Raw genomic sequence first — 23,355 nt, 5'->3', positions numbered from 1 at the left:
TCACTGGAAATTGAACCCAGGGCCTCATGCATGCAAAGCATTTGTCTTAACCACCCAGCTCCATCTTACATCTATGCTCCTGGGAGAACAAATGAAGCCACTTCATAGATTTTTATAAATGCCTTCAGACAGTAAAGGTTTGTTTTTACCAGGTTGTATATTGCAAAGCTGTTTGTATACATTTACCTGTTTTTACATTTGTGTGTATATTCCACTTTTATCTGTCCATGGACGTTTCTCTCTGTGCAGATGCATGTGGATTTCTTAATTTGTGAAGAAAAATTAGGAAGTATTTACACCAAAACATCATTATTTGGCTTTTAATGTGTTTCTTTAAGTGGCAGTCTCCAGGTACATTTAATTAAGTGGTGGATTAAAATTGCAGGTGGTTCATTTTGAATTAATGTTTCCCATCCACTTAGTTGATGCTATTTTGACCACTGGGTGGCAGTAAAGACCACAGGCTTTGTGGCGTCTGTCTGTGGAAGCACTCAGGTGTGAGGTACAATTTATCCAGCACACTCAAACATCCCACCAACCAATCTCTCACTGGTCTGCGATCTGTAGTTACCAGCCTAGGCTCACACAAAGAACAGTAGGCACAGGTCCCTAAGAACGGCTTCATTTACAAAACAGAGACCCAGCAAATGAACACATCACTCTTTTCCTACATCCCTGTCCACTCTCAGCCACTGCGACCTCCCAAAAAGTACGGTGTGGAAATTGAGTAGCAAGCCACCCTGCAGGAGGTATGGACAAAAAGCTCTGCCTCAAACACTGCAATTTGGAGATAATGGCATATGAACAGAGAGACAGCAGAACACAGTAGTCTTTCCTTGTCTGTGTGTGTGTGTGTGTGTGTGTGTGTGTGTGTGTGTGTGTGTGTGTGTGCGTACGCGTGAGTGCGCTACTGGTAGTTGAACTCAGGGCCTCAGCACTGTCTTTGAGTTTTTGTGCTTAATGCTAGTGCTCTACCACTTGAGCCACAGCTCTATTTCTGGCTTTTTGGTGTTTAATTGGAGATAAGTGTCTCATGGACTTTCCTGTCCAGGCTGGCTTTGAACTGTGATCCTTAGATTTCAGCCTTCTGAGTAGCTAGCATGATAGCTTCTGCCTTCCCTGACTCCTGGCTCTCAGGTCATCCATTGGCTTCTTTTCTTGTATAATATTTAAAAAAATATTATAAGGTAATGTACAGAGGGAATACAGTTATGAGTCAGCTAATTAGTACATTGCTTTTGAACCATGTTACCCCTTCCCTCATTCTTTCCATTTTCTCCTCCTGACTCCCCTCCCCCCAAGTGGTAAAGTTCATTTCCAGCATAGTGTCTAGTGAGTATCACTGCTGAATTGCTTTATCCTTTGCCCCACTGTTTCTGTGATTTCCCTTACCCTCCCCAATTCAGATAAACTTAGATACAAGTAAAAGGTACAGAAATAAAAAACAGCGAATAAACTGAAAAAAAGGAAAGAAGAAAGGAAAAGCAAAAGCAACAACAACAACAAAAACCAAACATGTAAACAGTATAATAAAATGAAAATCTCTTCCATTTCCTGGGCGTTCACGTTGATAAGAATCTTTTTATAGGATCTTTGCACATAGCTATTGAGCTCTTGCGATCTCCCTCAGTGCGTGAATGGATCCAGACAATGCGGTATATACACAGTGGAAGTCTATGCTTCCATCAGAAGGAATGATATTGTACCATTCATAAAGAAATGGCAAGACTTGGAAAAAATTATACTAAGTGAAGTAAGCCAGGCCCAAAGAAACATAGGCGGCATTGTTTTCCTCATATGCAACAACTAGAATATGTCTATAAACCTACAAGTTAACCCAATGGATAGTAAAAGACAAATAATTATGCATGGACATGATTAACTAAACAGCAATCTAAACATTCACACAGTGAAAACAAAGGAGGATATTCTTTTTTTTTTTTTTTTTTTTTTCGGTCGTGGGGCTTGAACTCTGGGCCTGGGCGCTGTCCCTCAGCTCTTCAGCTCAAGGCGAGCGCTCTACCACTTGAGGTACAGCGCCACTTCCGGTTTTCTGGTGGTTTATTGGAGATAGGAGTCTCGCAGTCTTTCCTGCCCGGGCTGGCTTTGAACCGCGATCCTCAGATCTCAGCCTCCTGAGTAGCTAGGATTACAGGCGTGAGCCACCAGCGCCCGGCCAAAGGAGGATATTCTTAGGAAGTGATTTCCTTTTTTTTTTTTTCACACTCTCCTGGCTTTTTTGCTCATGGCTGGTCCTCTACCAGTTTAGCCACACTTCCAGTCCAGCATTTTGCTGGGTAATTAGAGATGGATCTCAAGAACTTTTCTTCCAGGGCTGGCTTTGAACTGCAGTCTTTCAGGCTGCCTTCCGAGTAACTGGGGTTACAGGTGTGAGGTGCCTGCACCCAGATTCTTCTTGTAATTCTCCAGCTCTGCTGGAGGCCATTCTTGGTCCCTGGACATTGAGAGGTGTCCGCTGTGTGGACTTTTCTAGAAGCACAGACCCCTTGGAAGGGTCTGTGAGGAGCTGGTGCATGCTTGTTCTGGGAGGACAGAAAGGACATTCTTAAGAGAACCAGGTTTTTTATTTTTTGTTGGTTGTGGGGCTTGAACTCTGGGCCTGGGCGCTGTCCCTCAGCTCTTCAGCTCAAGGCGAGCACTCCACCATTTGAGCCACAGCGCCACTTCTGGTTTTCTGGTGGTTTATTGGAGATAAAAGTCTCACAGACTTTTCTGCTTGGGCTGGCTTTGAACCACGATCCTCAGATCTCAGCCTCTTGAGTTGCTTGGATGACAGGCGTGAGCCACCAGCGCCTAGCAGAGAACCAGGTTTTAAAAAATAATTTCTAAATGGTGAGCTTACTTCTCAAAATAAATACTGGAAATAGGACTATGGGACAAGTATGGCCATGCAGATGCAGTCATTGGTGCTGGTTTGCAAGGCGGGGAGTCTCATTTATTTGTGGGGTACTAGTCAGAGCTTCAGGCTCTGAGAAATTTTGTTCAGACATCTGAACGGACAGTTCCCCTGTCTTTGATGGGGGACAGGTACGTGAATGGTGCTGAATGAACATGGCGGAGCGCTGATGATGTACAAGCGGCAGCGTGGAGGGTGAAAACAGTCCAGGAGCTCTTGTTCAGTAAAAAAAAAAAAAATAACACGTCAGAAGCGATGTCTGAAAGCCCCGCAGTAAAATATGAGGGCAAGGCGTGGGGTTCCCAGGGCTTCGTTTAAACACAAGCCTCGTGTATTAATATTTTCATTGATTTATGTTCATGCCAATATGGCCTGACATAAATATGGTGATCTATAATGTATCGACCGTAAAAGTCAACATTATATTTTAAAGCTGACTCAGGGGAATCCAGAGCTCATTGTTAGTGCTGAGATCTACAGCTGCTACCCTGAGGAAGAGTCACCCCGCTCATCCTGCTCCCCACCGAGGGAATGAACGCCACACATGTTGACGGCTGCCGACCTTCCCTGTAGGACTTGCTCTACGGGTGATGTCCACTGCGCAAGAAACCTGGGCCTCGGTGAGAAGCGGGGAGCAGCATGTGCTCGGGGCTCTTTGGAAAAGACCGTCAAGGACAGCCACTCAGCAGAACCTTGGCTTTTCCCTTTGGGTTCTGTTTTCAAGAAGCCACAGACCCACGGAGCCCTCCTGCACAGAGAGCTTAGAATCCATCGCGTGTGTCTTTGCTCAGCGCGATCCGTAATGAGGTGGACATGACGTGGGTATTCTAGCGTGGAGAGGACATGTCGGGGGGGGGGGTTCGGCCAACCAGGAGAGGTCCCAGATGAGAGTCTCAGTGTGGATTGTGGGGGGGGTGTCGCAAGGGCTGTGCACCCCTGATTCCACACCAGCTGACCGCCCAGTGAGAGGGTGTGGGGTGAGGTGGACAGGGAGCCACAGGGAATTTAATTTAGCTGTCTCGGTGGGAACACACTCATGGGTACTGTGTGGGGTTTCCTGTCCCTCCCACCCCGCCCCCAGCTTCTGAGCAGCAACAAGTCTGCTGCAAATAGACAAGTGCTGAGGCTTGAGCAGTGGGCTTGCTAGATAGGTGTAGAAGCTGGCTGGGCCAGGAGCCGGAGGCCTGGTTCAGCTGGTAGAGCACTGACCAGTGATCGAAAGCATCTGGTACTGAGTTTGAGTCCCGGGCTTGGACTAAATGAAAAAGAAAAGAAACTGACTGAGTCCAAGTCATGTAGCCGGTGAGTGGCTGAGCCAGATCTGGAGTCCAGATCTGTTAGAAGCCTCACGATCCCACGCAGTCAGGAATCTGATTTCCCATCCACCCCTGCCCTGCCCTGATTTTGTCCAGGCTCTCAGGGGCCGGCAGGTATCCAGGCTTGCGGAGTGGAAGCCCCTAACCAGCCCAGGGACTTCACACACTCCTGAAAGCAATCGCTTCCCTTGCTGTCTCCACTGTCAGACATTCCTTGCTGGTGAGGGGGGAAATGATCATTCTTTGGCTCACATCAGGGCGTCCAGGCAGGGCTGGCCTCCTCTATGATCCGAGGCAGGAGCTCAAGCAGGCTCCCACCAAGGCTGTGTCTTGGAATTTCTCAGGGCCCATGAGCTCTATTTCCTCATGGTGATAAAATGGCTGCCAGAGCCTGCACGCTGCCATTGATGTATGTGCAAACTCAGCAAGAAAGCTGCGCTTCCACCACAAACTGTTTTCTTTTCCTGAGTGGTGTTCATCCTTGAGGTAGGGAGCGGGAGTGTGCTCACGGGCCAGAGCAGTGGGCGAGGTGCATGCTAGGGCCTCAGAGAGAGAGCTCAGGACATGGCCGCTCCTTGCCGTCTCCAGAGCTTGGCTTGGGATGTTGGCATTCCTCACAGCCCTCCTCCAGCCCTTCTTGCTTTCCCATTCCATCCAGTGCATTGTGAAAGGGAAGATTAAGTCAACCTTGGCTAACATTATAGTCGAATTTGCAGGCCACGGAACTTAATGAGAAACAATATTTAAGGGAAAACCTTGAAGGAAGGGATGCCGATGGCTCTGTGTGGTGAGAATTCCCCCTCACCCTGCTGGGGAGAGAAGGGACAAGGTCGAAGAATATTTACAAATAATTACCATACAGCCACCCAGAATAAAGTGAATTAGCCCAGGCGGGTTAAAAGTCCCGTTAAGGTGAAGTCTCTATCTCTCTGCTCCTGCCATTGTGAAATTGAATTTCTGGCTGATTTGTTTGCTGGGAAGGATTATAAAACAAAAAAACCCCCTGGGACAATGCATCCCTTCCTTTCTGTAGAGATTCCACGCACTCACCTGTGGAATATAACCTCCCACCTGGAGGCCGTGGGGCGTGTGGAGGGTGTGTTGTGTATTTCTTGGGGGGGAGGTGTGGAAATTGCATCTCTTCAGTTTGCATAGTGGAGGCTGCTGTGTGTAGCAGAGTCTGTCTGGGCTGGGGGGGGATGGGTTGGGTGGGGGGGGATGGTTTGGGCGGCGGGGGAGGGGTGCAGCAAGGCTGTCACGTGCTCACTGCGTTCTTCAGGGCCTCACTCACCACTTTCTGCAACTCCCATAATGCATCCGTTCACAGGCAGTTTCTACAGGGAAGCCGCTGAAGCCTCTTTCCCCTCTCCTTCCCTGGAGCCCAGGGAGCTGTGAATGGTTCACATGGAGTTAGTTCCACCTCTTCTCCTCGCAGGCCTTCTGCACCTGCTGCACTTGAGGAGGATAAGTGGAAGCACCGGCGGCAGGTGAGCGATGCACGGGCCCGTTGGGTGAAGCGGGTCTCACAGTCAAGTCTGCCACGAATGGGCCAGAGCAGTCTTCCCACGGCTGGGGGGGGGTAGGTGGGTACATGATGGACAGTGTTAACATAGTCACCCCCCGGGTTCCTAAGGCAGACTTTCTGTTTGCGTAGCTTCTATTCCTGTGAGATGGTCTTACTATGTAGCATGGGTAGACCTTGAACTTGAGATCCTCTTCTCGCAGCCTTCTGAGTGCTGGGATTACGGGACCCATTGTTCATTTTTAATGAATGATAATTAAAGAAAAAAAAGAGTGTGTGTGTGTTTTCAATGCTGGGGATTGAACCTTACACATGCTAAGCATGTATACTGAATGGAATTCTGTCCTCTGTTCTTAAAATATACACTTTAAGCTGGTGCTGGTGGCTCACAACGAATCCTAGCTGCTCAGGAATCAGAGATCTGGAAGATCCAAGTTCAAGTCCTATCTAGGAAAAGACATCATCTTCAAAATAACCAGCAAAAAGCTGGGCTGGATGAATTACTCAAATAAGGAATTGCTGTCTGTGAGCAAGAAAGTTGAGCAAACACAAGGCCCGGAGTTCAAACCGTAGTACCAAAAAACAGGGGCGACTGAATTGTCATAACGTATTGACATTCTGCACAAATAAATAAACCCTGTGGCATCTGTATGACTGCGGTTCAGTTTAGGAGGATTGTTCATTTTCGGCTCACGTTGTCAAAGGATGAGTTCTGACAAGGTGGCTGTCTGTTGTCCACAAGCACGGTCTGAAAGAACCAGCAGGAACGTGTGAAGGAGAGCCCCGCCTCCAGCCTGGCCATGACGAGTAGATTTCAGAAAGAAAAAAATAGAAATCCAACTTTGAAGATCTCATCCATCTGCAGATACCTCGATGTAGCTCGTGGGGTTGCATAAGCATCTGGAGTTTGGGAGTTTGATTAAAGAGGTGCCTACCTGAACCTGTCCAGAATTTTCTTCTCAGATGTTGGTTCTCATTGCTCTTGTTTTTAGAATCTGCTGGGCATCCATCTTAAACCAGATGCATCAGATCTGCAACTCCCATCAATCCCCACGAACCTCCCACCACTGAAAAAGAAAAACACCTGACCAAGGTCTGGTCGATTTTCACATCTGCATCTAGTTATTTCTGCCCTATTTTCCCGTAACAGTCGCTTACATTTTCCTGAGGCTAGCCTCAGATTCGATTCTTCCACTTTGACCTCCTGTGTAACTGGGATAATAGACATGCACCAACCCGCTTGGCTTGATTTTTGAGATGACGTCTCACTACCTTATTTCCTGGGATGGCCTCAACATGTGATCCTCCTGATCTTGGCCTCTTAATTAGATGAGATTAACAGGTGTGAGCTATTGCACCAAGCCAAATGCTGTAATTTGGCTCTGTTTTGGTGGTGGCCAGGAAAGGGCTTGCCATTGTTTCTTTTCATGCTGTTTTTGGTATATGATAAAATTTTAATATTAATAACAAATTTATTCTTTCTTATTGACCCACTCTTCCATGTAACCATAGACATATGTGTATATATTTGCCTTGAATATGAGAAGCAGTCTATAGAAGATTGAGCTTGCTTCATGTGGCTTTGAGAAGGTAATATCTTTCTTATCTGTGAAAAAAGATCACCACATGTTCCGTTTCGAAATGGGCTTTGTGAAGCTCTGGGGCCTTGTCGTTTGCAATGATTTGTCTCCGTTTCTGTGGTGCTCCCCAAGCCACAGGCCTGTCACCCCAGCTATGGGGGGAGGGGGATGGCAGGGGGCGGAGGGGGAGTTCCAGACCAAACCTGGGCAGAAAAGTCTGACAGATTCTATCCAAATGGAAAGAACTCTGAGTGGCCGCAAGTCTGTTATTTCCACCACAGTAGGAAATAGAAAATAGGCAGATCGAGGTTCAGGCATAGCATGGACAAGAAGCAACTGTATCAGACAATAAATGAAAGGACTGGAGCTGTGATCCAGAGGTAGAATACCTGCTTAGCAAGCGTTAAGTCCCTGAGATCAAACCCTGGTAATGCCAGGAAGAAGACAAAGCAAATAAGGAATTCTGGCCCTATGTCTCTGGGCAGATCGAAATGCAACATTACTTAATAGTAGTAGAGGGCATATTGTCTTGTGACTTGAATGTCATTCATATTTTAGTCAGTTGCCTACAAGAATATCCACTCCAGCCCCACACTGAGGAGCTTGTGTTGGTGATAAGCTCTCCTCACACTGCTGATGTGTTTGCTGAGAGGCTGGTGCCTGGGGAGAAATCACAGACAAACCCAGAGAAAGCAGAAGCCCACCATCAACCAGACTTGTTTGTAAACAGAGTTCCAAATGAAGGGTAATTTTTTTCATTGTCTTATTGTGTCAGGCACCTTCTTGGAATGGATTCATGGGGTGGTGATAGCTTAATAGCACAAGCGAAAATGTATCTAGCTTCTCTCTCACTTTTGTGTAAGAGGCTGTGTGTCTGCAGATCTTAATAGGGTCTATCTAATAACATGTTAATAACTCACAAATTGCCGGCTTTGGACTACAGACCTTAAATGAAAGAGTCTCATAAATTATACATGTCTGACAAAGAGGCAAGACATTTTTCAAATCACATAAGCTCTTCAGAATCAAGTCTGCTCTGTGGAGCTAATTAACGGAAATCGATCTGTGTTGATTGATAGGTATCTGACTTGAAAACACATTTTCTCCCTGCCTTAGACAATGGGTGTTGCCCTGTCCTTCAAACATAGAGCAAGGGGCTGGGTTCAGGGATCAACTGCCTGGGCACTGAGCTCTTGCCTTGGGCCTGGCCTGACCCTGGACCTCAAGTAACCTCCCTGTCTGTGACTCCTTGCTGCCTCCCTGGGGACCAGGGAGCTGAATTCACCAGCGTTGGTAAAACTGCCAGGAAGATGCCAAGGTCTCTTCCAAACAACCCTATTGATTTCCTTCTTTCCTGTGGTTCATCTAAAATTCTCATCAGATAATGGCTCCGAATTGCATAAAAATCCAAGAGTTGCTGGCAGGAGGGAAGACTGGGTTCTGTCCAGGAAGACTGATGTCTGAAAAATGCCTTCAGTTTCTCTGAAAGAAGAAAAAAAAAACAAATCCACTTTATTATACGATGTAAATGGGTGATATTGGTATTGCATTTTATTTACTTATCAGACTATTTTCTTTTTAATTATTTGTTTTGATTTGTTTGTCAGGAACTATCTGCAATAAACTTGAGCCCAGAAATATTTTCTTTTAAGAAAAGCCTGGGTTGGTAGTAATTGTGCTTGTTTATTCTCTTTGAGTAGGTCTGTTCACCAAATAATAGGAAAACACACACACACAGATGTATACATTTGTATGTCTATAGTATGTATGTATGTGTATAATGTCTGTGGTGTGTACAATATTTATACATATGGTCAATATGAAGTATCTGTAATGAGATATAATGCATCATCTTCTATATTAAATAACAGGATATGAATATACACACATAGATGTATAACCACCCACAGTCCATGTTTATGTGCTTATTCATGTGTTATTGTTCTACTGAGATCATATAGCAGGATCAGTAACTGCTAATTAGGATGCTCGGACAATTCTCCATTCTTGAATAGACTTTAGGGGTTAGATTCCTGACCTTGGTTTTAGTAGGAATTTTATAAGCATTTGAGTTACTTTATTGTTACACCTGGTCAAATCCTGAATTGGTGTAATAAACTTGGTCGTTTACCTTATTGCTTATCACACTTGTTGGGATCATTTTTTTTTTTTTTCAAATTCTGGCTTGGGGTATAGCTCAGAGTTAATTATACCATGGGTCTGGTTCCAGCCCTGGCCTTGTACCAAACAAAATGAAATAAAACAAGCCTACCAACAAACAAGCTAAACAAAGCAACCAAACAAAAAATAAACACCTCTTACTCCATATTTTTGAATTCTAAGCACCGTTAAGAGAGAAAGATTCAACACTGCTGGTTATTGTTACAACATTTGCAGAGTAATCATTGCATTGAAGGCGCAGATTTTCTTTTGTGTACAAATGTCTACTTCATTAAAACCCATCAACCATGCAACCACCAACCCATTTCTAATAGTATTGTGGGAGTAGCTTTAAAAAATCCATTGCTGCCGGGCACTGGCGGCTCATGCCTATAATCCTAGCTACTGAGGAGGCTGAGATCTGAGGATCACTGTTCAAAGCCAGTCTGGGCAGAAAAGTCCATCAGACTCTTATCTCCAATAAACCACTAGAAAACTGGAAGTGGTGCTGTGGCTCAAGTGCTCACCTTGAGCTGAAGAGTGCAGGGACAGCGCCCAAGCCCAGAATTCAAGCCCCACAACCAACAGCAACAAAACAATCCATCGCTTTTCATCCTTGCTGGACAAAATCAGTTCTATGATCTCATGGACATACTAACTGTGCAGAGCTTGGTGGCAAGGACTATCCATAGTGGCGTCACTGAAGCTTTAATGTTACTCTGCTCCTTCCATTTGTCCTGCATTGGTTCCTTTCCTGCATCATGACTGGATTCTTGCTGTGTGCTAAAGGCTGTGGCAAAGCTGCAGGCAGCTCCTACACTGGAGGAAGTTGTTACCTCGTTGAGTCAAAGCCAATGTTCTGGACAGAAGAGTTTACACAATATGGACAGAGCTTAACAGATATCTCCCAATGTCATCTACACTGCCCTCTGCAGTAACAGAATCCCCAGGTATGACCTGACTACTCGGTTCCCTTGCAGCTAGGTGGGGGTCAGTGTCCAAGTCCAGACAGTGCTGTGGAAGAGAAACCATCTGACAACTGCTTTTTATTGTGCCTTATTTGGCCCTCCTTTACAATGCCTTTCTCACATTGATGTGATTGCCAGAGCTCCTGTGGTCATATTGGGCCTCATTTAGGAACAAGGATCTGAACTCTCGTGCTTGTGGGATTGTTAGGGTTTGGTGGGGGGGCCGGCCCCTGGACCTTCGCAGGAGGGAGTGATAACTTGCAGTTCCTGTTATTTTGGCTGTGGTGACTTCCAGTCAAATATACTTCAGTGAGGACTTCCTACAGAGCACACACTTCACATGTGGGGAACAGGAGCTGGAAAGGGGGCAGCTCTGTGGAAGGACGCATGCTCCAGCCCTGACTCTCCTCCCTTTTCCCCATCATTTCATCAATTGTGTGTTTCCTGGATGAGGCCCTTTCTCTCCTGTCTTTGTGCATTCTTCCCTCCCCTCACTATCTCCTGGTAGGTTTAATTTTATAATGATATTAAATTATACAAACCACACAGGCTCTTAACACAGTTAATTGGGCTGTGCAAACACTAAGTGAGCATGGCTGCCATCCTCCTCCTTCTTGGCCAGCTCAGATTTGGCCTCTTTACTGAAACCCCTCCTGAACGTGAGCACTCCCCTGCCTTGATTCCGCAGTAGCATGGCCTCTTAGTGCCCAAACCCCAAACATCAACATCTCTCACTCAAATATATGTACACACACAAACACACACCCACACATAGTAGACACACATTCCCAGCTCCTTAAACATTCTAGTTTCTGCTTGCCATGTAACCATTGTACATATTTGTGGGGCCTAGGGTCATACTTCAATAAATATATACAATTTACAATATAACACATCCTGATGTAGAAAAGTCAGGACAATTAGCAGTTTAATTTCCTTACTGTTACTTCAGGTTTGGAGCCTTTGGACTCTTCCTATCATTCACAAAACACATACTAGGTTATCCAACTGCACTCACCTCACTGAGAGAATGCTTGTCCCCTTGTTTGTGTTTCTGCAAGCATTGGCTAGCATTTGGCACCACAACGAGCATTTCTGGCTCAGTGTTGTGAATGTTCTATGTATAATACAACACCAGACATGACACACAACCATTGGTGGAGGGACCTAGCGGCATGTGTGTTGTCAGTCTGCTGGGATCTCCAGGGCTTCTGTGTGACAGCAGGAGAGCCGGTGCATGAGTGAATACAGGCTACGCGGAACACATTTGATGCCTGAAGTCTTCCAAGAACCAGATTCTTCTGTCAATTCTTCACCAAGGCTGGGCTGCATATTCTCCTGGTGTGGGAGCGAGTCACAATCCATCCCCGGTTGAAACTCCCCGTGTGAACTCATTCGGTTCCAGAGACAGCACAAATACACTCTTCTGGACTTGGTTATGAATTTAAGTGAACTTCAGGGCTGTAGCACCCATTCACTTATTTTATTTTATACATTTAGACTTTGAGCCTTTCGATCTCAATTCAGCCAATTTATGCACATCATAAACCAGTTATTAATGGGAACAAAAGGTTCTGATACTTTAACAATTGATTTCAAGTACTGGAGAAAAATAGAGGTATTTTAAATGTATGTATTTGAAAAATCTGTGCACTGAAAGCAACAAGATTAGCGGAAATTCTTGTAGTTGATGAGCTAGAAATTCAGGTTGCTTGGAGCCCAGTTTCTTCCTGGGAACTGAGTTTATCAATTGAGTAATCGATGTTGTTTATGCTGGTAGGGAAAGAGGGGGCATCTGTAAGATTCACATCTGGGCAAAGAAGAGGTAGGGGAGGTCCACTGGACTAGATTGAGAGATGAGAATCAGATATCTCAATGGGCCATGGGCCTTTGGAAACCAACAAAACACACTGTGTAACATTTTCTCATATTCTCTCTCACTCATTCCACTCTTACTCTTCTTGCTCTTTCTCTTGGTCTCTGTACTTTTGCTAGTTCTGCTGTTTTAACTCATGGCCTTTCACTTGCTTGCCTTGCTTGTTAAGGGCTGGTGCTCTACTAGGTGAGCTTTGCTTCCAGTCCAGCTTTTTGCTAGGTATTTTTGGAGATGGAATCTCAAAAGATTTCTTCCTGGACTTCTTCCTCTGGCTCTCAACTTTTTTTTTGGGGGGGGGGCCCGGTTGTGGGGCCTGAACTCTGGGCCTGGGCGCTGTCCCTCAGCTCTTCAGCTCAAGACTAGTGCTCTACCACTTGAGCCACAGCGCCACTTCCGGGTTTTTTCTTTTTTTGCTTATGTGGTGCTAGAGAATCGAACCCAGGGCCTCATTCATGCAAGGCAAGCGCTCTACCACTGAGCCACCTTCCCAGCCCCTGGCTCTCAACTTTCTGTGTGACTAGAATTACAGACGTGAGCCACTGGCACTTGGTTGCAAAACATTTCTTTTTCTTTTTTCTTTTTTTCTCTCTCCCTCTCTTTCCCTTCCCCTTCCCCTCCCCTCCACTCCCCCTTCCCTTCCTTCCCCCCCTCAGCTTCCCCTCCCCTTCCTTTGTCCTTCCCTCTCCTCCCCTTCCCTCTGATTCCCTTCCCTTCTCTCCCCTTCCCTTCCCTCCCCTTCCCTCTCCTTCTCTTTCTTTGCCTGTACTAAGGTTTAAACTTGGAGTATCACATTCCCCCTCAGCTTTCTCACAGCTAGCATTCTACCACTTGAGCCATGCCTCCAGTTTGTAATTTCACTGATTGATTTGAGATGGCATCTTGCACAATTTTCTGTTTGAACTGAAAATCCTCCTACCTCCTCAGGAGCTAGGTATGAGCTACGGATGCCTGGCTGTATAACTTCCCGTACTACATTTGTGTAAGAGCTTTTGTTATTATTTACATATGTTTACTCATTCTAATAGCCCATAGTGGTCTTATAAGAATAATGCTTAATTTGGAAGCAATTATATTGTTAAAATATATGCAACTGGCCCAGAATAAGTTCTCAGAGGATATGCTACGTGTACAAATACCCGCTGCAGACAGGATGTGGATTAATAGACCACCAAGGGCTATCTTTATGGAGAGTCTGAGTGCATATTGTCATTATTCCTAAATTGTATTAATAATTTTTAACACATGTCTGGCATGTGCCTGGCATTTTAGTGTTCCACTGGGTGCAATCACACGGGTCAACTCATTTGGTCCTCACTGGGCAGGAGGGAAGTCGAGATCTTTCCAGGTGTTGAGACTGTAGTTTTATTTTGAGACACAGTCTTGACAAGGTATGGGAAGACACGGCACCAGGAGCATTTTCACTGTATGTTTGACTAGTACCATGGCGAGCTGCCTGAAGGAAAAGAGAGAGTAGTATAAGTGCTTTCTCAAGGAAACACTTTAAGATGAAGAGAGAAAATGATTTCCTGCTTCATATGTATTCCTTATTGGACATTCTTCTATATACTTCTGGAAAATATTGAAAAAAAGTGCCACTCACACACAGAGAGATACCAAGAAAAAACAGCTATTTTACCATCAGAAACAAAGGAAAGGAGAGAGAGAGAGAGAGAGAGAGAGAGAGAGAGAGAGAGAGAGAGAGAGAGAGAGAGAGAGAGAGAGAGAGAGTCTGGTAGGCCAAGCTGGAAGAGTACAACCAGGATTCCAGAACCCAGGAGTCTATGCTGGAAAATAGTTAAATAATTTAGAAGAACGCTTATTTCTTACAGGATACAACTCTAGGATTAAATGCTAATTTTATTTGACTTACATAAAGGGGAATTATTACTGCAGTTACTTTTAAAGAGCTCCCTGGCTTTGCCGGAGTATCTGCATTAACAGTAAATTGAGCTCCATTACATATTAATGGGCTCCGTTGATTTATTGGTGGTGTATCTGGCAATTAGCCACTCTGCTGTGTCTTCTGCTTGGCCATTACTTTCTCACGTTGAGCGCAGACTCAGGAAAGCACACCCCAAACCAGTGGTGTTGGTCTGCCTGGCAAGCTAATAGGGCCTTGCATCGTCTTAATGGTGAATTATGTTCTGTCTTGAAGGATATTTGGGCACATTTAATATCTTCTGGATGACAACCTTTGGAGGCATAAGTGAAAGCACATGTCATTGAACCTGGAAAAATCTTTACTCAGTCACCAGATAGCCATTATGTTGTAGGAATCACTTTGGATATTTCTTTTATTATTATTTTTTTAAACCATACAATTGCTTTTAGCTGCTGAGGCACTTGTAGATTGAATTGTAGCACAGTGAGTTACAGCCAACAGTATGCATTTGCAAAAGTCACTTTGGGGTGCCTAATTTGTCCTCAAGAGAAAGATATTTTTGCTCGCCCTGCAAAATGTTGTAATAAAAACTGGTGATTGATGTTGATAATGAGATTAAATGGCTAGGCCACAGTGGCCAGTGTCATAAATCAATGGAGCCCAGCGTTGTGATTGGCCCCAAGAGAAGGTTTTCAGCGTGAGGTTTTTTTTTTTTATGAGTAGATATAGTTCAAGTCTGTATAGTATTGACTCCTATAGTTTATTGAAACTGTATTTAAAATATCAGTCTGCAGTGTTTCATAAGGCTCTAATGCAATTTTGTTTCACGTGTCTAAGCATGCAGTTGGAGAAGAAAATGCGTTAACATTCTTGACTCCAGAAAAAGCAGTTTAATCACAGTGGATGAGGAGTATGGAGATGCCAAACCTGTTAATGGTTCAGCTTTTGGTTGGAGAATTATTGAATTGTTTGCTCAGAATTTGTTTCTCTTAACAGCTCCTTGGGTGTAGGGAGCTTCCTCTCCCCACCTCCTCCTCCTCTTCTTCCTCTTCCTCCTCTTCTCTTTGTACTCTTCTCCTCTTCCTCCTCCACCTCTTCTCCTTCCCCTCCTCCTTCTCCTTCCTTTCCTTCTCCTCCACTTCCTCCTCCTCTTCCTTCCCCTCCTCCTCTTCTCCTTCCCCTCCTCTTCGTCTTTTTCCCCTCTTTCTCCTTCTCCTTCCCCTCCTCCTCTTCCCTTCCCCCCTCCTCCCCCTCCTTCTCCTCCTTCTTCTCCTTCTTCGGCTGCCTTCTCTGCCCAAGGGACACCAAACTCTGATAGCCATGTGACTGTGCCCATAGAAGGTGCTGGAATGCTCTAGAGCAGTCCATTTCTGATTGAGACTATGTTTACTCTTTTATTCATTCACCAAATGTGTACTGAACACCTGCCATGTATTAGACACTATTTGACACTTAGGAAATGCGAGGGAATGGCACAAACAAAACTTGGTGAAAAGCAAGAGAGGTGAGTTAAGTACATATCCATTATATGGAACATATTGTATATGTACATATATAAGCTAAAGGTAAGAATTGCAGAGCCTGCTGGGTCAAGTGAGTGGCTGGCAGGTGGGTGATGGCTTCCCATGTCTGGCACTGAGGCTCCATCACTGTTTTGTTCTTTGCTCCAACACACTTCCACATAGCTGCTGGAGAGTGTGCAGTTGGGTCTGATCCCAGGTGGAGGAAGCATTTAGGTGAGTGCACAGAGGGGAACGGCAGGTGCTGAGCAAGCTCGGTATTTTCTGTGTGTGTGTGCGTGTGTTTTCCTCCCCAGGCTGTGTCTTAGCTAAGGTAGGACGGTAAGCCTGAACCAGGGCAGCCAGCGAGTACGTGGGCAGGGGCCCTGGAGCATGCATCTGCACAGTGGATTCGGGCACATATGAACCATTTTCAAAGGTTTTTGTCAACCCTTCTATGATTTGACCCTTTTGTGCTGGTCCTGGGATTCAATCTCAGGGCCCAGGCGATATCCCTGAGCTATTTTTGCTCAAGGCTAGTGCTCTACCATTTGAGCTATGGCTCCACTTCTAGCTTTTTGGTGGTTTATTGGAGATAAGAGTTTCACAGACTTTCCTGCCCAGGCTGGCTTTGAACCTCGATCCTTAGATATCAGCCTTCTGAGAAGCTAGGCTGATTTGATCCTTTTGATAAGTAGTGAGCACAGAAGATTTTACAAAGTGATACAGGGTTTAAAATAAAAATTAAAAAAAAAACCATCACACATAGAATCAACTGAACACTGTTTCTTTTCCTTACTTTTGTGTAATGCTTATCAGCCTCTGTTTAACTCTGATTTTAAATCTTCCTGTTGAAGTTACAACCATTGCCCAGATCTGCTCTTGGTGTGGTTGGATGGTCTCCCAGCTTAACTTCTGTACTGTGGCCCCTTGGGCTTCTTTAAGCCAGTGGCCTTTGTACAATTTGCTACTGAAGACATTATGTGATGGTTAATCTCAATTGTCACTTGCCTGGATTGAGAATCACCTAGGAGATTAGTAAAAGCACACTTGTAGGTGTCTGTGAGGAACTTCTGAGAGAGGCTTAATTAAGGGAGAAACACTCCTCTTGAATTTGGGCAGCATCGTTGCACAGTTTGGTAGCCCAGATGGAACGATTGGGAGAAAGCAGAAAGTCAGATAGGGCAGGCATTCCCTTTCCCATGCTCACATTTGCAATATCTCTGTGTCTCTCTGTCTTTGTCTCTGTCTCTCTCTTTCTCTTTCTCTTTCCCCTCCATTTCCTGGCCACCATAAAGCGAGGTACTCTGCTTCCCCCTCTCCTCCACAAAAACCTCTGAAAATCTGCACCTGAGGAAGTTCTTTCTTTGCATTGCTTTGCGTAGGTGTGTTGTCACAGTGATGGAAAGCCTGATGTACTCATGGATGATTCTAACTTAATTCCCCTTGGAGCTTTTTTTTTTCTCCTTCCAACAGAACCCAAAGGAAAGCTGGTCCAACCAGGTGGCTCCTGATCCCTGTCTTTCCTGGGCACTGTGTTTCTCTGCCCATGAGACACAGTTTCCATTCCCTTGCAGCCACAGTGAGAGCATCTTCTTCTTCCTTTTTTTTTCTCCTTAGATTGTGCCTGGTGCACCTTGAAATTCGCAGATAATTTAAGAACAATTGTTCAGTGTACTTATTAACCACTTCACTGAAGCCCAAACTCATAATATTCAGAACACAAACAACTTTTGCTTTCAGGCAACAAATTTGTTGCTGGCAACAAATTCAAGCTTAACCAGCATGTACATTCCTCAAATATACCACATGGAATCAGAAAGGCTATGGGAGCAAAATATGAAAGGTGTTTTACCTCATTTCTCCTATTTACCCAGCTATTTCTCCTAGATTACATTATACCTGCACCTTTATAGAAGTCCTCAGGGTTTGAACCCAAAGCAACAGTGGTGTGATTTAATGGGATCTCAAAGGATGAGAAAATGAAAGTTTCATTAATCTACTTTATTGTTAGTGTAGAAGGATGGACATAAGGATTACAATTACATGTGTCAGGTAGTGAGTGTGTTAATCTATGCCTTGGTCTTATTTAAAAATCCTATTGGCCTGCAGGCTGGCCTCATGGTTTCAGCCTTCTGTGTGCTGGGGTCATGGGAATGTCTGACCATACCTGGTACCATTGCCTACATTCTTGAATTAAATTTGAGTGAGCACTAGAAAAAAATACTGTAATTCTATGGCTCTTGGAAAATACATGAGTTGAGCACTGAGACCTAAGAAAACATTTCTTAGCTCTAAACCACCAGGAGATGTGTCAACAGCATAGAAATAAACATCTTTGTGTAAGTGTGTGTGTGTGTGTGTGTATGTGTGAATCCAAGGGCTTAAACTCAGGGCTTAAGCTCTTAGCTTTTTTTCCTTGGTCCTGACTGGTGCTCTACCACTTGAGCCACACCTCTACTTTCTGCTTGTTTTGCTGGTTAATGGGAGATAAGAGTCTCTTGGCTGTGTCTGCCTGGGCTGGCTATGAACCCAGATCCTCAGATCTCAGCCTCCTGAGTAGCTGGGATTACAGGTGTGAGCAGCACTTATCTTGGTCCAGCGGGGTTTTTTTTTCCTTTTTTTTTCCCTGGTTAATTGGAGGTAAAGTCTCTTGGGCTCTTCTGCCTGATTATCTTCAAACCACCATCCTCCAGATTAGGCCCTGAGTGGCTGGATCACAGTGTGAACATGCTTCCCAGCTTGCATGGGTGGGGTGGCTGCATGGAGTGGATGAGAGTTGCCCAGCAGGTACTGGTGTGGAGCGTGGGGAATGGGGGCCCACGGCTCGGACCCCAGTGGCGGGAGCCACCCGTCCAGGCAGGTTCCATTCCACCACGGTTTCCCCAGTGTGGTAACTGCTGGGAGCCCGCATGCCTTCTCACCTGTGGCACAGTGGATGTGTGGAGTGCAAGCCAACCAGGCCTGAGGTCTATACCACACCGTCTGCTGTCCCTGAGCCTGCATCTACACAGCATCCTCTGCTGTCCTGAGCCTGTGTCTATACCGCATCCTCTGCTGCCCCAGAGCCTGAGTCTACATCACATCCTCTGCTGTCCCAGAGCCTGCGTCTACACAGCATCCTCTGCTGTCCCTGAGCCTGTGTCTATACCACATCCTCTGCTGTCCTGAGCCTGAGTCTACACAGCTCTATCTGCAGTCCCCAGCTTAATGCCAGGGTCCCCACCGCCCAGGGCTGCATTTGGCATGGAGGACAAACAGTTTCTTGCTCTATTTTTTTCCTAACAATAATTGAACCCGGGGAAATGGACCAAGGAAAGAAAGGCTTGAGGCTTAAGTAGATAGCTCTTTCTCAGAAGTTAGAATAAGAATTCAGGGCTGTTTATAGCTGAATGTTCTAGGGCATTATAACATATATATATGTATATATCATAATATATAATATATGATACATATGATATATATATATCATATATTATACATATATACATTATGTCCTATATATCATCATATATATCATTATATCTATATATTATATACAACCTCATATACATTATATCATGTATATAATATGTCATTATATACAGATATATCATATATTATGATATATCATATATATATACAAATATATATATAATCAGGAAGACTAGAGTTGAATTTATGCATGGGTTGCATATGATGATGTCAGTTTCATATCTCATTGAAATAAAATAACATTGCAAATTACAGTTGGTCTTATAGCAGTTATTCCTTATAAATATAACTATGTAGCTCTAAAATAATTTTTCACAGAGTAAATCTTAGGGAACTTAAATATTTTTCCCTTTAGAAAGTCTGAAAAGTAATTGATGACAAATGACTGATAGTTATTATTAAAATATACTAATGCTCTTCAGACATATTTTACAGAACAGATAAAACTGTGTAAAGAAAAGTGAAAATAGCTTGCATTTTTCAGTAGGCTCAGCTAGTTTCTGTGAAACTTCTGTTTTTTTAAATAAAGTGGACGTGTGTGTCTTTGTTTATATTGTTTTGTATGCTCATTTTTGTTCTTTTTCATTTCATTGAGACTCCCAGAAAAGCTTGTTTTCAATAGCTGCATTCATTGTATTTGATTTCCTGTCTAGGATATAATATTCAACCTATACACACTTGGGGTTGTTGTTCATATTTCTGGTTCACAAACATATGACTGCCATCTTAAGAATTTTCTTTGGATGTATTTCTTAACATTGGATTTCTTGAATCAACACCTGGTGCCATCTTGCAAGATTACTGTGGTATGAACAGATAAATCTGTTGACTAATTAATTAAGAACAATTTCACTTTTGGAGTCAGGAAGTTTTTTATACTGACTCTTTTCCTCTTCTCAAACTGGATTTTTATGGCCCTCTGGAAGTCACTGGAAGCAAAGTTGTTTGCAGGAGCCAGTCAGCATTTTGCTAGGTCATAAGATTGTCCTTACGACAAGGCTTACATTAGTAAATTGTAATATCAAGTGATAAACATAGCAGTAACCAAAAACCAAGGGACTTTTGGAGGTTTGGAGTCACACACATACTAATCAAATTTGAGGACTGAAGAAATCTCGTAAAGTTCTAAAAATACCGAATGAATAATAAAGTGTGCAATATTGAAATGGTTGTTTCCTGGTAATTCCTTTCATTTCTGTAATTCCTGTAATAAACTGAAGCCGAGTCAAAGGAGCACATTTGTTCTCTTTTCCTGTTTCTTAAATGCTCAGTATAAGCAAAAAGGGCAAAGCCACTCAAAGGAAAGAAAGCTTTCTAGTTAGAGCTTAAAGAATCACAAAGGTTTTACCCTAAAGGAGGGATGACTTGGGATGATAAAATAAATTGTGACAATGGCCCTTGGGTTCTCAAGCTATAGCTTTCTAGTCACTTCCCAGTAGATTTCTTTTAAAAGTTTTTTTTTTACATTATAAATACTGAATTCCTGTGTGAAAAGCCAAATAGCTTAGAGAGATTGTGAAGGATCTAGAAGAATTTGCCTAGAAATTTCACTGAGTTGGAGGAAAGCATTCTGAGATTCGAGGGGATTTATCTTCTATGTAAGTGGTCCACTTCTTAGTCAGTGGCCCCCTTATGCTCTTTCTTCTTCCATTTAAGTACCTTCTCCATTAAGTGCTGTCTTCTTGCTTAGAAAAGAGCGCTAGCCTAATGTGGTCAATGGAATGGACCAGTGGGAAGTTAGTGGGCAGTAGGACACTCAAGATCTCTGAAGATTCTTTCATAGCGAGGACAGGAGAATTGCTTCAAAGCAAGGGTGAATATATATTACTCTCCTGTGAGTTAGAAGCCAATACTTGTGATGGTCCTCACAAATCAACGTGATGAAGAAAGTGGTTGCCCACCACACACCAGCAACCATGTTCATTTGCTCTACCAAAGATGCCGCATCTAGGTTAGCAGGTGCGAGTGTGCCTAGCACTGTGACCATCCATCATATCCCTCAGACCTCTGCACAGGTCAGACTGGTAGGTTAAATGGATGCCTGGTGAGTGTTACTATCTGCTTCTTTCAAGACTTGCATGGTGGCATTGATTTCTGAAATTTTCCAGGCACTGGGAATTGGAAAATACTGGAACGGGGCTTCGTGGACTAGTTACCCAACAGCCCCTCACAACTCACAGCTACCTTTCAGTTTTGTAGAGCTAGTGTTTAGTGGTCTCTGAAAGATTTGCACATTTCTTTTTTTTCCCCCAGTGTACAAACACAGTAGTTAATGGCTGCAGCTTCTTTGGGAGAAAAAACAATCAAGAGTACAAGTTGTTATGTCGAAAACAAACTTTACAACTTTGGTAGGGGGCGGGGAGGAGGGTTGTGGTGGGAGGAGGGGATGGGAAGGGGAAACAAAGGAGGGGGCTACAATGCTTGATAAGAAATGTACTCATTATCTTGCCCATGTAGTTGTAACCCCTCTGTACAGTATTTTCACAATAATAAAAAAAAGAATGTCAAAAAATAATCAAGAGAATATTCACAGGGAATAGGAGGTCCCTTTGGCAGGAGACTCCATCAAAAATTTAAACAGGAGATACTCAGGGATTAGAACATAGTTTTTTTCTTACCAGGCAGCCCATCAAGGAGTGTGGATGACCTTTCTTTAAGAGGTGCAGTAGAGGAGAAGCCATCTTGCTCTTGCCTGACCTTCCAGCTGGGAGACGCAAGGTGCTTTCCTTCCAAGGGCTCCATCCCTCATACCCGCGTTCTCTACAGACTTGCAGAAGCATATTTGTAATGACCCAGAGCTGATATTAGAAACAATACAGGGAAGAAAGCCAACAGAATCACTCTCCCACAGACCAGAAAGCAGCTGATTAAGATGACAAAGGACTTTCTCGCCGGTCAAGGTCAGCTCGTTGCCTTGGCTCAGGAGGCAAATCCCTCTGAAGAGTGGCCTTTGGATGTGACTTAGGGCAAAGCCCAAGCATGTGCTTCCTGACTATCTGAAAATAAGAGGCACTCAGCAGCACAGATATTCTCAGTGCAAGTATTAACCAGTTGCAGGTGAGCGAGGTGCTCCCAAACATGGCTATGTTAGGGAAATTCCAAGTCACCACTGGGTCCCCAAGCCTAGGTGAGATTGTGTACCCCTTCCCCCCCCACAGAACCCGGGTCACCTGGTGGGAGGGACATACTTCCAGAACCTTTCTCAACACACACATTATTGTTAAGGAGCAAGAGCAGGGTGCAAATGAGTGGGAAGGGAAGCACGTGGAAGAAATTACAAACTACAAGTAATTGGTAGTTTAAGGGGTCGCAAAACCCCATCTAGAGTCTTGATTCCACAGGTACAGATGACACAGCATTGCTTTCCTGAAGGTAAAGAGACCTAGGAATTATTTGCAAGTGTCTTTCACAGTTCTAGTTGGGCTGCTCATCAGGGACAATCAGTTATTTGAACTTCTTGGAAATCCTTGTGTCCATGGTTTTCCTTTTTTTTTGCCAAGGCCTCTTGTAAGAATAATCTTATTTCTGATTTTAGGGCCACAAGTTCACCTCCTTCTCTAATTAAAAATATTAATTCTTTGGACATATTTTATCAGATGAAAGCCTAGGTCTGGTGGCTTTTAAAGACTTTTTCACTACTTCAAAATAGTGAACACACTAGTAATGTGTTTCTAGAATAATTTGTCTCCCACTCCCTACTTCTGACCTCTATTATTAATAATAACTAACAAGTAAATAGAGTACAAACTAGGAAAATGAATCGCTAGTATGCCATGCCACAGGGTGTTACTTTTTTGCAAATGACTGATATATTTATGAGCAAGGATCATGCTAGAATACTATGACATACCTAACTTTAGTTATCAAAACAACAATAACAACAATGACAATGACAACAACAATAATTATTGTGCAGGTCCTGGGGCTTGAACGCAGGGCCTGGGCACTGCTGTCTCTGAGCTTTTTTGCTCAAGGCTAGTGCTCTGTCACTTGAGCCACATCTCCACTACTGGCTTTTTGCTGGTTAATTGGAAATAAGAGTCTCGTGCACTTTCCTGCCTAAGCTGGCTTTGAACCAGAGTCCTCAAATCTCAACCTTTTGAGGAGCTAGGATTACAGATGTGAGCTGCTGGTGTCCCGCTAGGTTATTATCATTTTCAA

The 23,355-nt window shown here is 44.1% G+C and overlaps 1 long non-coding RNA gene across 1 annotated transcript; it reads right to left on the bottom strand.

Annotated features, from left to right (window-relative positions):
* Positions 1–13,490: 13,490 nt before the first annotated feature.
* Positions 13,491–21,996, bottom strand: LOC138827343 (uncharacterized). Its single transcript, XR_011372045.1, has 2 exons — positions 21,813–21,996; positions 13,491–13,792 (listed from the first exon to the last, which is right to left on the bottom strand). It is a non-coding gene; the product is annotated as an uncharacterized lncRNA (long non-coding RNA).
* Positions 21,997–23,355: the final 1,359 nt, after the last annotated feature.

Source organism: Dipodomys merriami, unplaced genomic scaffold, assembly GCF_024711535.1.
Source record: "Dipodomys merriami isolate MVZ:Mamm:240054 unplaced genomic scaffold, mDipMer1.0.p SCAF_154, whole genome shotgun sequence".
Classification (NCBI taxonomy): Eukaryota; Metazoa; Chordata; class Mammalia; order Rodentia; family Heteromyidae; genus Dipodomys; species Dipodomys merriami.
The sequence above is the reverse complement of the archived record's forward strand: the minus strand, read 5'-3'. Positions and strand labels throughout refer to the sequence as shown.